Consider the following 17,636-nt stretch of genomic DNA (forward strand, 5'->3'; position numbering starts at 1 on the left):
CTCTCGCGAACTCCTCCTGCTCGCTCTTTTCCACGTCCAGCAAATGTTCCTTTCCGCTTTTTCTACCTCTTTTGCTTCTTTTCCCGGAGCTCCATCCCCACTTCTTCGCGACCGCGACTTTTTGCCTCTTTTCCCTAAAGATTTTACACTTCTCACGGGAATATTGATTGTAGAATTCTTGGAACGTTCTGAGTTCGAAGCATTACTGATGGAGGATAATGATGGAATGATGGAAGGATAATAGAGAAGAGATTAATAATTCCGGAATGTAGAAGCAATGAACATCCGTTTATCGATTTAGAATGCTTCTCTCGCATTTAATCTTTAATGCTGTTCGTTGTAAACCGATAATTATATTCTTAAATACAAATAGCAAAGTTGGTAAAAAAATGAAGTTCTACAATTAAAATCAGCCAGCAGTGAATGTCGAAAGTTTGCGAAAAGAAAATAATAAGTATGCGACGAGCAATTGTACGGAACGTCAGAGCCAGTTTGTAAGTTGCGAATTTGTTCTGACGACGGAAACCCCGGCCTGAACGTCGCGTTTCGAAACTAATAACGGCCAATTGTCGGCGTATCGCGTACCCGGCGTAATTGGAGGAATAAATTGAAAAATTAGCAGAACGGCTCGGTAGCTCTGACTCATCAGAGTAAGTCCCTCCAGAGATACGCCGGTCTGCCGATAATAACGACAACTGGAATGTCAAACGGTCACTTCGGCCTGCAACGAACGCGCCCTAACTCCTTTATTTCCGCAAATTGTGAACTCCGGGCGCCGTTTTTGCGATCTGCAAACTTTATCACACCATCTGTGGCGCCTCACCTCGAATTATTGAAGTTTAAGCAAACGATTTTCTTTCTTCTAAAACGAAATAGTAATTGGCAATTACTTGATACAATTTCAGTTATTATTAGATTATATTTCAGTTCATTGATCATTACGAATTTATTAGTTCGAGTTAGAGACTCGTGCACAGATCAGCAATTAACGATGATACAAGGAGACTATCTCGAAACTCATGTAGGAAAGAAAACAATGCAAAGTCAAACCACGAAGAGGCGAAGGGGTCAAGAACCCAGTTGCTAATGAGCGGAGGAGGCATCTCTAGTCGCAATCGCATAAATCAGGGCAAAAGGGGCAAAGAACGACGGAGAGATGACAGTGGGGAAGAGAACAACGGAGAGGCGGCAGGAGAGGTAGAGAGAGTACGCCACGGCGGTTACAGGTACGATGTACATACCTGGTGGGTTCAGGAAAACATTGACACGATACGAGGCAACGCACCCGTCCGGTCCCGCCGATGACACAGCGGCGCACGTGCACTTGGAGTAGTTGGGCATAAATAATACAAGACGCGGACAAAGATGCCGCCCTCTTGACCATTTGTTTAAATTAAAATTATCCCCAGACCGCGAGCAGAGTTCGTCTCCTCCGGTGTGTCTGCACACCGACTCTCTTATTATAATTGTTAATGGACGCTCGAGACCGCGTCGCTCCGACTCTGTTCACACACGATTTCGCTTATCGGATCGCCGACAAATCTGCTCCTCACAATTAGATTATATGTATTTCTGGACGTGTATCTTTGAACTCGAACAGAATCATATATAAGAACGCAGTATGCGTAGAAAATGGTAGTTATTTAACTGTTATAAAATCAGGTAATGTTTCTTGTACTTTAGGTTATAAGAACCATAAGAATGCAGTACTATTAAAACCGATCGGGATCATTCGCACCAGACTTTGGCTTCGAAGGTAGAATAGTTATATTGGGAAACTGATGATATAAAGATGAGACTCGGATCAGGCTTCGTGAGATTGAGGCAACGAAGTTGAAATAGAATCATCAGGAATTCCAGGCGTGACCTTAAATCGGGTCCCCGATACCAATCTCTATCGATAGCCTCTTGCTGGAGGACTCAACTGGATCCTGAGGACACGGTGATTCATCGAAGACTTTACGACGGTCGTTTCAGACGTCCTGTCGATTCTCATACGTGGCTAATTGAATGTTTTCTCACAAGGTTTAAGCAGCGACCAACAGAGATGAAAAAAGGAAAGGGGTCTGTGACGTTTTTCGAATCTTGGTTGCGATCTGCTTCACCGATCTGGCCGCGTACAGGTCCCTAAAATAATTTTCCAATTAGGAGTATCGGTTAACACCGTTGTATAAAATTAAACTCCAAACGAGCCCCGCGAACGCCATACAGTGCCGCTATCTGATAACTGACTGCGTATTTCTAGCCTGCATTAGAGTTTCTCTGTACGTTCAATGATCGGCTAGCAGAACTTAGATCTTATCTAGATCGCAAGGCTGTTTCGCACGTATCAACCTAAGTTTTTATACGCGCGGCAACCTTTCTGCCAGAGAAAACATGTTTTAACACGTAACAAGTAATTACGAACCCGTAGTGAGAACTATTACTATTAATCAAACGTCGTTTTCTACAAACGACGTCATCTACACTGCCACAGAAAACCAACATTAAACTGAAGCGTAATTCCTCAATAACCACGTTTCATCATTGACAATGCCGACATTCCAACCAACATGGTCTTCCCCTATTCGGCAAACTTAATTCCTGCAACACTGAATTCTCTCGAAGCGATGCGGGCAATCAGAGGAACGATTAAAAAAATGTTCTCCGTCACTCATAAGCACTCTCTCCAATTCAAAAACTATCCGCAGGCGAGTGACGCCGAAACTCCAAACTCGTTCGTAACACATTGCACACGCTTGCAATGAAACGTTTCAAAATAGTGAGTAAACGGGTTTGATCGCGCGTGAACGCGTGGTTACAGTGAAATGTCTAACGACGACGCGACGAATTCGTGTAAGGGAGCAAGAGGGGGATCGGGTACGGTTCGATTGGTCGTTTAGCAGAACGATCACACGCCTGTAAAACGCGAAATTCGTTCCTACGAGATCTAAAGCGGCAATACGTGCAATTTACCTCCTCCTCCGTGGCGCGGTAAAGCACTTTACACCGGGGTCTGGAGCAGTTTTATCGAATTTTGATCTCCTCCCGGTTCCTCTGTCCTTCACCGCCGTTGAATGTGATCCGACTGATAGGCAAACACGATGCCAGATGTTGGGCCAAGGCAATTTGCGCAACGATCGATTTATGACGGTCATATACGTTCACGATGTTCGCTGCTTTTCCTGTTTAATGGAGCTCCAATAAAGTCGTTCCCCCAGACTCGGCCAATTGCGAATTACAAGGGGTTTTCGTGGGGATCGGCTTTTCGATGAAGTTTCAAGCGGTTAGACGACGATACCGCGGACGATAACACTCGATGTCCTGTTTTAATGAACGTAGTTTATGAAATTTGAAAATCTTGAGAAAACACGTTACGTCGTTCCGTTGCTTGTGTCTTTGAAAGATTGGCTGGCTAAAGAATTTGAATTCTTCCAAATCTGATCGGCGACAGGTCGAACAGAGAATAATTCTGTTCGTAAATAACTGTATGAGCGTTATTGTCAGTTTCGAACTTGAAATTGCTATTGTAATGACGTTACTATTGCATGATTTTTAAGAAGAGAAGGATATTGATCCGTATCTATAGTTCCGAGATTATAAGTATCATCATACCATTGTTAAGCCGTCAAACGGTTCACCCATAGTTTAAAATGGATGACCGATCGACATTGCATTAATCCCATCGAGACGACAATGAGAATCCGTCAACGTCGACAGCTGCAGAGGGAATTTCCTCGACTGTACCCGGTTTGACACGGATACTTTCCCTTCCACGGCCCGGACTGCACCTCGTCCACCTTCTTCGGAGACTTTGTTTTAGATGCTACGAGAAGATACAGCGTGGAAGGTGTAATGGATCGCCACACGACCAGCCGCCCCAACCCCCGTAAGGAACACCGGCTGAGATCGGTCAGATTACAGAGAAGCTGGGGCATAATGTCCAAACAGTTGCTCGTCAACAACCGTCTAACGGTCCTACAAAACGTCTACCATTGCCGATCGCATGGACCGACACTCGAATTCCTCGAACATCGGACGATCAAGACCCGAAATCTTCACGAACTGTCCTGGATACCGTTACAAGAGTCCACGACATGAGCCATTATAAAAATCGCTCACGCTGATACATTACGCCAATCCCGAAGCCGTTCGACGACTAAGTAAAATACAAATAAATCGCGAAAATTGTTGTATAAATTTAAGTGTTCTACTTCATACGTACAAGTCCATTATAACGACAAAGTAAAAATACATATACAGTTTAATTTTATGAAGTAATATACCGATCTGCTATCAACTAAATTTTCCGGCTGACAGAAATATGATATTGGAATCACCCTCGAAAGAACTCCAAACCCGTGGCCGACCCTAATGAACTTAACAGCAGTTCAAACAGAAACGCAAACATTACCGGAGTCGATTTGAACTAGGGAACTTAAGAACTCCCGAATCCAGCGGCATCGACAAAGAGTGCTGCTCGAATCCAGCATCGGGGCAGCTGAAGAGATTAATAACCAGGTAGAAGCTGACGAGAAAATCAAAGTGAAGGAATTGGTTCGCCAGCAACCTGAACTATCCCACGGTTTTCTCTCTTTCTCTCCTCATCTCGCTGGGTATTTGATTTCGGTAGCTGGCTCGCGCCCGTACAGACTCGTCGGAGGAAAACGATGGACGTGGATCCGCGGAAAGACGTGCCACGCCGCGGGTGTGTACACGGACGAACGTCGAGGTCCTCGAGCACGCGAGAGAAAAGCGAAAGAGATGGTAGAGAGCTCGCTAGAAAGAGGAAACGAGCTATGAAAGATGAAAGAAGGACGGCGGTATATCTCGTAGTTCGCGAGCTGAGAAGAGCGGAGAAGGAAGAAATAGTGGTCCGGGACGCAGGGGGGGAAGGGGAAGGTGGAAGGGACGAGAGAGACACAGAGGGAACTTGTTATGCTTTGAGAGATATGGCGGAGGCCTGCGGAATACATAATTTTGTAAAGACAAAAATCCTGCGGTCGTGCCTCGGTGGAGTCGCATTTTTCCTTGTTTCACGAAATGTTCAGGTTCGCCTTTCCCTCCCGCCCCCTCTTTTCTGTTCGTGGCCTGCTCCTTGTCCAAGCTGTTCTCCGCGCATCATCCCTCTCCCGTTCCTCCAGTAATGCGCCGCGGAATGAGAAACGTTTTTTAAAAAATGTATCCGCATCTTCGCAACGGTTGGTTCCACCGGTCTCATCTCTGTCATTCCTCCTCTTTCCCCCTAGGTAACCCTTTCCTCTCTTTTCCTTTCTAGGGTAACATGTACCGCATCATGTGCGTGCTCTCGGGACGCTATCAAATGAATTTTGATGCATCCGAAGCGTTTATTGTATCTACGAGAGAATGTCTTACGTGGCATTGAACTAATCATCAGCTACCTTAAGCTGCGATTACAAGTGCAAATTTCCTGTTTGTACACATACGTATGTATAATCAATCGCCGAAGTATCGTAGCCAGTCTCAGTTTCATCCTTTATGGATAAACATTATGGAAATAAAAAAACGCAGCGTGGCCAGAAACCTTGAAGAATCTCTCTCTCCTTCTCAATGATGAACATACAAAACTGTGCAGTGTTATGCTAATAGCGCATAGAGACCTCAGCTTCTTTCACGTTTGCTGTTGGGTGCGTGGGACGGGACATAATTCACTATCCGCAGCCTAAAGACTCACATTCCCGTGGCAATAATTCTTGAACTGAGATATCGGCAGGATCATAAACAACGACGAACTATTGTCTCGGGGACAAAATGTGGCCAATAATAAGTGGTCGTGCACGGAAATAGGCGAAACGCGCCTAGGTAACGGGTTCTCCACTCCAAGGGAAAAATTTCCATAAACTCATCCGATCCTTCCGTGCGATCTCTTTCGGTCCCTTCCCTCGTCGTTGGAGTCCGACCTGCTCCCTCGTCCCCTCTTACTTTCGTGCATAGTTGAGATCCCTAACTGATTTTAGTGGTTTCCCTTTGACTTTTTGACGTCTTACAAGGGCCGACAGCCATTCAAATACTTCTGTAACCGCGCGCAGGGTCTGTTACCGCCATAACTAACCTTGGATAACTTTCTGGAGCTTTGGCTCACCTCCTATCTTCATTCTCTTGTTGTCCTTTCTATGTCAACCTGCCTTTATTTCATCAACTTCTGTACAACTAATTGCGAGGCGATCCAGGTTGTAGAAACATGTCGAACATTAGGTCCGATTACATTTTGACTACATTTAAAATTTGACAACGATAAAAGTTGTTTAACCCAGCAAACAGGAGAACAGCACTTTTCATACAAATCAAATACATACAGTTAACGATCGAATGAAACATAAAGTTTAAATGAAAAGTTTTGAAGCTTGGGCAAAGTTCCTGACTTATAAGATTCACGGAACCGCGAGACGAATACTCGGAGTCGCGAGGGTTTGCATTCTGGCACGTATAGCACTTTTCAAGATGGGTATTTGATAGGATGTGGACACGTAGGTTATGTATACGCAGCGACTCGGTAGATTAGGATGATATAATTACAGCATTAACATAAGTCACCGGGCAGGCACGGCCGCGGAATAGTAATCGTGTCGAACACGTGTGCGCGTCATCGCATCGTTTCGTTTTACTGTGCTCCCCGGTTCCACGGGGACATAGTCGCATCCACGGGTTCACGTGCATCTTCGTCCGGGGGTATACCCTTTTCCTAAGTACCGAGATATTTATCGTGACGCTCCACGAATAACGCATGGCACTGTCCTTAATCGTTTCGAACACTGTCGTGGATCGTTATTTAAATGGACTTACATCGGATATAATTGTAGATATACAACGCTTTGATAAAAAAGTGATCGAATCAAAGGAATGAGAACGCTACGACTGGTAAGACTGTCGACTGTGCAGGTATAATGACTCATTTAAAGTAAAACTGACGTTCGATTGCCGCGTGGCGATTTCCAAATTGCCGTGAAATTCGCGATTCAACCGTGTTCCAGGGGCACAAAGAAAAATCCGTTCCGTAACAAGTAACAAGCCGAAAAAAGGAAGTAGCGAAAGTAAAAAGAAGAGGAAGGAGATGAAACAGAAAAAGGGGGAAGGAAGAGCATGAAATCGGCAGCCTGACCGGGCACCAACGCAGCGTTTGGAAAGTTGGTGAACTGATGAAGCAGTCAGGCGATCATAAAAGGTAGGCAAGTTGAGCGTTGGCTGATGAAGAAATAAAAGTGTACCCTGCGTCTCGCCCCGCTCGCCTCTGTCCCCGGCCCAACCGGTCGGAAGGTACTACAGAGAGCACCGAGATAGGGTTGCGGAGGCAGGCAGATTTCGCTCCCTCTCTCTTTTTCTCTCCCTTTCTGGGTTTATCCGAGTCACCGATCGCGTAGATTCCGAGAAGCAGCCGAAACAATATCATAACTCGTCGGCCCCGGGAACCCATGGCCGTAAATAGAAATGCCTGATACCGCGAGAGAAAAAGAGTAAGACAGAGAGAGTCGTTGGGCTGGCCGACTGCTTCGTATTCCTCCCGCGCAAACGGGGCTCCATGATAATTATGATGCGTCTTGGAGTCCCGCGCCGATCGGTTTTTGATGTGCCTGCGCCGACGAAACGGTCGCCGCGCCGCGCCGCACCGTTACCGGTATACCGGTTCGACTTTATTCGTGATCGAAATTTCTGATTGATCTTTGCGAACCCGACGTTGCCCCGCGGTTTATAAAATGCATGTGGCTCGTGTCCTTTCGTATGCTAAATTATTCCACCGGTAGTACAGAGTTTTATTGTTATTGTTAGCAATACATGCGAACGAAATTATTTATATAGTTAACATTATTGTAGATAGTTAGAGATTGGAGAGAATAACAACGTCAATCCACTAAAATGCGAACGTACCGAATTTGATTTCAATCGTTACGCTTACAGCTTGATCTAATAACATCAACCATTGTGAGGATAAAGTTATTCAAAGGAAACTGAATAGTTCTGATGATGCTTTCATAGATTCTCGCTCCTTTGACGATTTTATCCATTCTTTATGGTCCGAATCTTTCGACATTCGCCACGGACAGCTCCGGTTGGCTAGCCTCGGCTTTCGGGGGCGAAGAATAGACACTAGAACTACGGGTTGCGCTCGCTTAATCCGCGAATCGAAGCTTTCATGCATAATTCATGGCTGCGCCTTCGTTCTCCCCGCTCTGCCACGCGGCGTCTTTTGAATCGGAAACTTTCGGAATTCCCTCCCGACGGGAAATTTATCGCGCTTACGGCATTTACGTCGTCGAGAAAACTCCGCGTTTTACACCTTCGTCGCCGCGGCCCCGAGAAAAGGAAACATGCAGCAACGTTGTATGAGATCCATTTTTCCATTTCCTTCATCCCTCTTTTGCTTTAATACGTTGCGAGAGACATATTTCTGGTACTATCCTTAAAGTAGAGCGTGATTCTATCATCCGACGTAACTTTCGTTCTACTCGTAGTATAAACATCAATGAGGAAAAATCAGTTTCGCATTCACACCGAAGAATATAAAAAATGATTGGTTAATATAACCATTTTTGTAATTGGCTGTTTTAAAGGTGAGAATGAAATGCAATTTAACGTATAAATCCCGGGCTTAAAGTATGCCAGGTAGCGAATGGTGCACGATAGCATTCTTTGCCTAAACGGCTATAAATCCTCGAATAATACAGGGCAAGGAAGGATGGAGGGACAAGATTGTAATTAATATTTCATAATTTATAAGACGACGGTATCAAATAAATGTGAACGTCGAGTTAACCGTGGAAATCTGTCTGAATGAGACTAGCACTGTGACTGATTCGCTGATACAATTGACGCATTCGGAGACATGCGGGTGTATAAGACCGTCTCCCTGACTCCGGTGCCAATTTCAATTGTCCATTGAAGAGATTGATACGGGCGATTCGGATAGTCCGGTATCAGTGTCATTCAACGACGGATGCACGTCTCCCATAAATGCAGAAAGCCGCGCGTTCCTGTTCCGCTGGTCGAGACCTGGGCAGAAGTTTATGGACACGTTTTTGGTGGCTGCTTTCGGGGAATGATGATTTGGGTAATTTTCGTTGGACGGTAGATTTCGGGGACCGATTAAGCGGAACGACTGATGAAGAGGACTTGGAAATCCAGCTCTCGGGTTGAAAGGTACTGCGTACTTAATAAAGATGATGAGAGTCGCGAGAGCCTTTGTGAAAGCTACTCGAAGAAGCCTAGTTCTTTTTCGTGGAACAAAGTCGTACACTCGGAACGATGTTGGTAAATAAAGTCGGCGATAATCTGGCCAATTATCTGATCCGAATCTGGCGACGAAGTAATTTTTATTAGAGATTCTCTCGTAATAAGTGCCCGCTCTTTTTACACGTGCTCGTGATCTTATTTTTTTATCGTACAATTTAATCTACGGGCGAATGATACGCTAGAATCAATTAGATTCACGTGCACGAGGCAATTTTAAGTTCATTAGAAAGTTTTGACTGTAAACGTCCACGAGAACGAGAAACTCTAACGGCCGTCAAGCAAGCATTCCCATTGTCAAAGTAAGCCTCTTCCCGAGCGTGGCTAATGGATTTATGGTCGCAAAATTCGCCGACCAGACATGTCTCGCCTTCGTACAATTTCGGAGACGATATTAGCATTAGAGAGACGAGTGCAGCCGAGACCTGTGGGCAAGGTACGGCTCAGGTAGATCATCCTACGCGTTGCTCCAACAACGACAAACCACACCCGCCTTTGGACAATGGGTGACGCACTGCACCGTACCCCGCTCACCTCCCTTTTTCTTGAATTATGGCTTCGGCTGCTCTTTCCGTGCCTTCTTTAACTATCGTTCGACGACAATCCCTACCGATTGGAAATCTCTGTGATACGTGCCTTCGCGATGGATCACCTGCGAACCAGATAAACCGCGAGAAGATCTATCGACGAGTTTGTTGGAAAGAATCTGGTGGAATGCGCTTCTCCCAATGGAGAACTGTTTATCGGTAGAGATCGATTTCAGGAATCCTTCGAATTCGTTTATCTCTCTCCAGATTTCTACTTTTACTTCTTCGTTTTAAATGGGTAAACATACCTTTATCATACAGTGTTGAAATAAGTGGTGTTAGAATTTCGTATTTGTATGATAAAATTCTGTTGGATTAAAAGAACCTAATTATAAACGCAATACAGGAATAATATTTAGTACAAATGAAAACGTTTTCAATCATATGCATACATTTATTGATACGTTCTCTGCTGGATGCAAATGAAGACGTACATATTAATGATTTTTTAATTAATCGTCAGGTAAAGTTATAGTGAATACCGTGTGGCATGACGAATGTTTTTCTACAGCCTACGAAATAGTGATAAATTAATACGTTGATAATCGCACTGCGGCTTCTGCTAATTGCGCAATTACTCTGGCAGTGATATAGGATCACCGCCACTTTCCGCTTATCGAAATGTCGTCACGTACAACTTATAGATTATTTTGCATTGCCCGAGATTAATGAAGTCTCGTTGCCATTAATTACCGAACACATTTTTGCTTGGGTCCTCTTATAACATAGCCGCTGGAGTCCACCGTGTGTCTTACCACAGCTTGACATTCTAGATTTTTCCAAAAAAATATTTCATCATTTTCCCCATTCACTGCAAACAGTTATATGAAAAGAAATATAAATCTACAGTAATTCTTATTGTAATAAAGATTATTGATAAAATGAACAACGCGTATTGAAACGACAGCTGTTGTGATAGCTAAATAGTCTATAAAACACAATCTGAGAAAAATAAGTTGAAGAAGGCAGTTTCCAATCAAAAGCGCAGAGGATACCGAGGAGAGGGAAGCGGTAGCTTGATTACGGTAGAAAAACAATTTAGCATCAGCATCCAGTAGTGCGCGGCCCATCAAGCCATCACCGTCACGTCGACAAGCGACTGTCCGCGATGATCTGCACAATAAGTCAATCAGCGGGTCGATCAGAAGTAGACAGACCACCAACCGTGCGACGTGAAACTCCTGACAAATGATTCTGCCGATACGAGAGAGGCTCAGAAACGAATCCGAGTGACGTCTTCATACTCGTCCTCGCGCCACGGATTCTCGCAGTGGCCGTAGAAACCATGGAGCACGTCCGTCACACAAATCGCCCAACCAGCCTTCCAGGATGTCACCGATTTATTTTACGAGATGGCCCCGTCATCCTGGCCCGCGCCACACCGCGCCGCGCCGCATCCTCTCTGTTCACGCTTGTACCGAGTCCTTACGCGATGCGACCCACGGACGGACGTCCTGACGTACACACGGACGCATATCGATGCTTTATTGGGAACCATTACCTTTCTACGATCGCTATAAGTCCTGCGGTGGAACGCGGCTACGGATATCGATACAGGTTTTCGGCCCCCGAGCCCCGGGGACAAAGTGGGAAAAAAAAGGAAAGAAAATCATAAGGCATCGCAATCACGTTCTCCGTTCTCGGGAGATCGAACGCGGAGATACACGACGAAGATTTCGAGCAGGCTTCCTTGCCTCTTCGATGATACTTTCTCGTTCTCCGTCGTATCTCTTTATTTATTTTCTTCTTTGTATTAAGCAAGCTCGGATGATTATCTGTTCGTAGTTTTATTTGAAATTGGATTACCCGTGTCGTGTAGGTATTGGAATATACCTGGAATTTGTCTTGTAAATGGAATGTACAATATGTTATTAAAATCATATTATGCTTATTTCGAAATTAAACATTTGATTTTATTTTATGGCATAATTGTAATTGTTCATATGATTTCTAAAAAATATCTTCGCAGTCGTAATTGTCCGACGATCATTATAAGAAACTTAATCGACGCTTGAGTATACCAGGACACTTACTGTCTAATTGCATTGTAGCCAACAGGGAAATCAGGTAGCCCGTCCGAATCAATAAACGTCCTGTGACAATGGAGGCAAGAATGCCGAGAAAGTGGTCAGGATTTTGGGACAAAACGGTCGGATCAGCGAGCAATTTCCTAGTAGCCCCTGCCGGAAGACGGTTCCCGGCGCAACCCCTAATTACCAGAAGCAATTAGAAAATTGCGTCAGGCCGGGCCAAGGTGCGATTCATCATCATCCCTTTCGAACAACCGACCCGTCCGCGTCCGCCTGTTCGTTCTCTCTGCGTGTGTTCCCCATCCCCAGATTGCTCTGGATTTCAACACAAATTTACCTGGCCTGAGAATAAACTGGAGATATCGGCTTGGAAATTGCGAAAGTAGCGAACGGAAAGGTTTCCCAAGGTACCACGGGGGTGTAACTTTCGCCTAGTAAGAAAAATTGCCGGACATATTTCAGCCGTAGTTCCCGGCGGGGCTCCTGACTCTCGATGGCTAGGGCGATATTCGTCCGGTCTTCGAGAAATAGATCGACGATCGGAACCATTATTCAGGGAGGCGACCGGCCGAAAATCGGAGGACGGATTATGGCCGGTGGTTCTCGGGGTAAATTGGACCGCATTAGATGCACATCGGGATTAATGAGGTCTATTATTGAGACAGGAAACAGATTGCTGTCCGAATAAAAATATACGATGAATCTTGACTGAAGCTTGAGGGAAAAAACTGAAGTTACGGAAGAAAGATGTCTTCTGTATCGCATCATTTTATTATCCAACATCCTACACTGTAAGCTACCTCCAATTAAATTTATTAATAAAGAAGTCGAGTTAAAACAAACTGAAGATGATTAAACGTTTGATCGCTGAGGAATTTATTTAATTTTTAATTCGCGATGACAATAATTTAGAAGACGGAATCGAGCATGACCATTTTCCAGCACGTTCCCAACTCGGTCCATTATTTATCAAGTTTTGATGTATTCCTATTTATTATAATTTATGCACGATCGAGCGCGTCTGAACTGGCTAAGAATACCGGTTTCTATTAGCAAGATTTAAATCACGATGTCTAGCGCTGCAATTTATCTCATCCACGATTTCTCTTCGTTCGAATAGCACATCTAAAGACAACTTTTATTGCTTTCTTAACAGCTCCTTTCATTTTCGTTTATTTTCAAATAATTCTGATACATCTATAAGGTTACCTTCAGTCTGAATTCAGTTCCAGCTTTAATTCTCTTTAAGACGAAATACGTGTCCCGTTGATAATTATTTCATGACAATAATCATATCGAATCGCGCTTCTTAATTTGGAATTCTGTACGAAACTCTATTTAGGCAAGTTATTTTAAGCGCTTTAATAGCTACCATTACGAAATGCACACTTTAGAAACGCTTCAGTGGTACTCGCTAAACAGTACATCCCATCATTGCGAGTTACGCATTGTTACTTTTACTGCCCACACAAAATTTTTTGCACCGACATCGTTACTCGTGGCTGTGAATACCGTCACGTCGATTTTCAATCCCATCCAGACTGGAGCAGCGTGGCGCGACGCGGAGCGACACGGCAGTGGCATCTCAGCTGCAAGAAAAATTGATACGTGGGCCTCTAATGGCCCAACAAAAACGGACCCAACAGAGACGCGACAACAAAAGCGTATGCATATTATGAACGGATGGACGAGGTGCAGGAGGAACGGATGCCAGAAATATATTGCCTCGGTGCACCCACTCTCTTTCTACGAGTTGCACACGTGGTCCAGACACGAGGAGGGAAGGCCACGGGGAGTGCAGAAAAAGCAGGGAGGAGGTGTAGAAGTGCGGAGAAAGAAACGGAGACAAGAAAAAAGAGAAAAAAAAACGCGCGACGAAGGAAAACAACGGAGACAGAAAGTAGCAGAAAAAGGGAGGAGAACCGAAGAAGAGGACAAGGAAGCAAAGATAGAAAAAGAAGAACAAATTTGCGAAGCTCGCGCATCCCTCCTTTTATCTGGCTTTGTGACGAGGAGCAGGCGAGGCCCTCACGACAGAAAATTAGTAAAATCCGGCGGGTAGCGCGTGGAACTGTCTGTCCCGGTGCCCGGAGTCGGATTTATAAGGAGCGAAGCCACGATTTATGCTGGGGCCTTGGTTATTTATCGATTTCGATGGTGCACGCGATATCATTGCACGGATATCGATACGTTCTTGCCTCGAACTCTGGGTTTGGGTTGACTCCTACTCGTCCTTCTTCGTCTTTCTTCTTCCACTTTCGCTGTTCCTCTTTCACTTTAGTTTTCCGAACTTTATGAATAAAATGGAATTTATAATTGGAGTACTTCATTGCTTATTGACAATGTACATATAATTCATATTCTAATATATAAGATGTACCGCGCATTTGTAGAAGATTATGATTCAGTATTATACGAGATTCAATAAGTTGTCTGTCGCATTCTTGACTTCGTTCGAACTTCGAATTTATTTTGACCCGTGAAATACATTCGAAGACTCAGCGGGAGCTCGTGCCGAGGAAGAGCGGAAGGTAGCAGGTAGGTAATAAGAACGGAGGAAGGGAATAAGTTTTCAGGTAATCTTTCTGCTTATGCGTTTTAAGATATAAGGTATCGAAAACAGCGAAAATGCCTCAAGCTTCTTGAACGCATCGATTGCATTCTATAACTCACGTTGACTAATTCTAAGTAAAATTTGGCACGTACGATAGTATTTATTTTAATACTTGAGTAGTATCATTTGTTTCCCTGTAAGAGATAATAAGATTGAATATTTGTAGGAGCTTTCTAAGATTCAGTCAGTAACTAGTCAACACTAATTTAGCAATTCAGAGTTAAAGACACTTTCAGTCAATACTTGGTTTAGTCTTTTGACGGTAGATAGGGACGAGTAAATGACCGGCGCCCGGCTCTCTGTCCTTAAAGACCTTCCTCTTCGGGTGAAATCGTCCGTCTACTTTTTCTACGATAGATTAATGCCATAAGCGGGGAAGCTTTGAAAGACGAAAGATCAGGCCGATTACCCACAGTGAACAGGGCGCAGTGTTAGGGACGAGAGCGGTTTGCCGTGCAATTATTAATTCCAGGAAATCGATAAGCTCAAAGAGCTCCTCCCGAAGCCGCGCTTGTAATTATTGCCGGCAGAGTAGTAGGAAGAAGAAGAGAAGAGCAAGAAGCAGGAGGCAGCCCTCAAAGCACAATGCCACCCTCTAATCACGCATCGACTTATCGACAAGGAGAAGACGCCGGCTCATGTTTTACCTATACCTTGGGACGTCAACAGTTCTTCCAAGTCTGTTTAATACTAGCTAACCGCTTGGCGGGAAGCACTTTCATTCCCGCTTCTCACCTAGCTTAAACGCCTCTTTAAAGTTAATTTACGCTTGCGTTGTATACGTATTTTTCACTGTTAATATAAATGTTATTATAATCATATTAACATATTATATAGTTACCTGATCATTTTATTAAAACAGCTGTTTAAACGGACTGAACGTAACAAGCAAGAACTATCCCATATACTTATACATTATAATGCATTGGATTTGCATATATAATGTTATATTGAAATGAATATATTTTTGTGTATAAAAATAGCGGAGAATGTGGGAAAAGTCTATACGAAGTGAAGTTTCATTAGACGGTATTAAAGGTTTCCGTCTCAAAGTCACGAGCAACGTTTTACGTTCAGCTTATAATTAACAATTAGAGCATTTCTTACATTTATGCATATTCATGAACGCACGGCGTTAAGCGGTGCTACATTCACTAATGTGACTCCGTGGAAATTTACAGCACATTGTAAGCATATAAAAAATGTACACGTTAAACGCTAATGCATTTGCATATAAAAGGCTTTATTCAATGTTTACGTCTACTGTAAGTTGCTATTATTGACTTTCATCCTACGTAAATATCCGATAACTGATGTATAAACGATGTTGAAGACATAATTAATATTCTTCAGAGAAAATTTCAAAGGTAGATTACTTGTCCACAAAATCAGGTTTCGCATCGTCTTCAGTAAAACTAGTATTAATAATAATTATATTGTATAGTTATGGTACGTTTTATGAAGCAATTAGTATTCGTTGTTGACGATGGCAAACGTTAATTAACGGATCGATTACTGTATCTCGTTAAAAATGTCTAAAGGTAAATCTCTGGTTTATTATCCGGAACGTTTAGCTTTTTACGAATCTAGCCAACGGACCCTTCGATGGCTCCGAGCCAAGCTGTTACCGCGCGATTAATGTGTATTTATGTGTATTTTCTAAGGATCCTGGAATCTCGTAACGTCAACTTATTTTCTTCCCCAAGACGCGACTTTTTTTCTCGGACACTTCCATAACGAATGTCTTTGCAATTATAATCTTCTATCTTTATAACTTTACTCAATCGAATTAAGAGAACGTTTGCATAATATTAATAAAACAAATGTTGGTTAGTCGTTCAGAATTCTTTATTTATTCTCCTAATACTTACACACTGTAACCTAATGTATTATATTCTATTTTTTCTTATTCATACGTATTAATTCTAAAAATCTAACGGGAAGATAAATAATTATTGTCTAGCGTGCTATCCATTACAAATTATTTTTATGCAAGGCGTATCCTTGTGTAGGGCACGTTGCAAGTAATCAAAAGAATTGCAATGAATTTCTACGACTGCAATTACAGCTAATTAATGACTTGTGGGAATGGCTGTTGCATAAATCATGCGTGTTACTGCTGTCGCTGACGGGATGAATCATTCCGTAATATTTATTTTCATTCCAAGGATGTACAGTAATCGACGAAGGAAATGGAGTTTTATCATTTTTAAGAAAGTATCAGAATGTTTTCAAATCATATACATGTATACATATTAATTAGTTTTAAGAAGCCTGGTTCTTTTTGTAATGTTAATAAATATTTGACTTTCGCGTGACATGATTTCCATGACAATGTGTTCGTTCATAGGTGACTGTTCACTGTGTCGTAATATTTTTAGTAGAAATGAACAATGAGTCCAGCGAAATAAAGATCAAAGTTTTCTTTCGGACAAGAGAAAAAAAAAGTGGAACGATAATAATTGCTGGCTGGCAAATACTGTGAGGGTCGAGAGGGATCGTAAAAGGAATCGCAAGAATGTTACGATACCGGAAGCCGTGAGTGATAGCAAGTACGATATCGGTCGCGGTACGACCTCTAGAAACGAGTGGCTGACCACGGTGGGCCCCGTTCTTCGTGGCTGTGGCACGGTGTGCCCTATAAGAAGTGATCGTTACTGCACGCCGCCCTATAATCTACACGGGCTAATGACGTCCATTACGTTACTGCGCGCCTCGGACCGCTCGCGTCGTCCGCTCTCTTGGCTCATGGTCCCAATGCGCGACTTGTGGTGTGCCAAGCCATGTCCCGCCGGTACCACGCCGAAGAACACACAGAATACTGGCGGGAGGACTTCGCACTGCAAGTTCTCAGGCCGCAATGACACGGGTCACGTGATTTCATCGACAATTTCAATTTTTCGCCGGCACTCTCTACGCGACTTCGCCATGCATTTGAAACCTTTCGATTGCTTAATTTCACATTTCAATTCGGCCTTCAATGCGTTCGTTCTTTCGTTCGAGTGGAACATTTTAAAAGCCTTTTCACACATCCCCTAGTTTCCGGTATGTACGACAGAACAGGTTAGTGTATGAAATTGTGCTTGTTCACACGTCTCGGTAGCCGGAAATGTTCACTTCCACGTGTCCTGTTATGTTAAAGTTCTCATAAGACTCGTTTGCATCAGTATATCTCCGAATTAC

The 17,636-nt window shown here is 43.5% G+C and overlaps 1 long non-coding RNA gene across 1 annotated transcript; it reads left to right on the top strand.

The window, feature by feature from the left end:
* The first annotated feature begins 10,877 nt into the window (after positions 1-10,877).
* LOC113464937 (uncharacterized) lies at positions 10,878-14,160 on the top strand. The gene is made up of 2 exons (XR_003389802.1): positions 10,878-12,246; positions 12,302-14,160. It is a non-coding gene; the product is annotated as an uncharacterized LOC113464937 (long non-coding RNA).
* Positions 14,161-17,636: the final 3,476 nt, after the last annotated feature.

This window comes from Ceratina calcarata, unplaced genomic scaffold, assembly GCF_001652005.2.
Source record: "Ceratina calcarata isolate Rehan_Ccalc_2016 unplaced genomic scaffold, ASM165200v1 scaffold61, whole genome shotgun sequence".
NCBI lineage: Eukaryota > Metazoa > Arthropoda > Insecta > Hymenoptera > Apidae > Ceratina > Ceratina calcarata.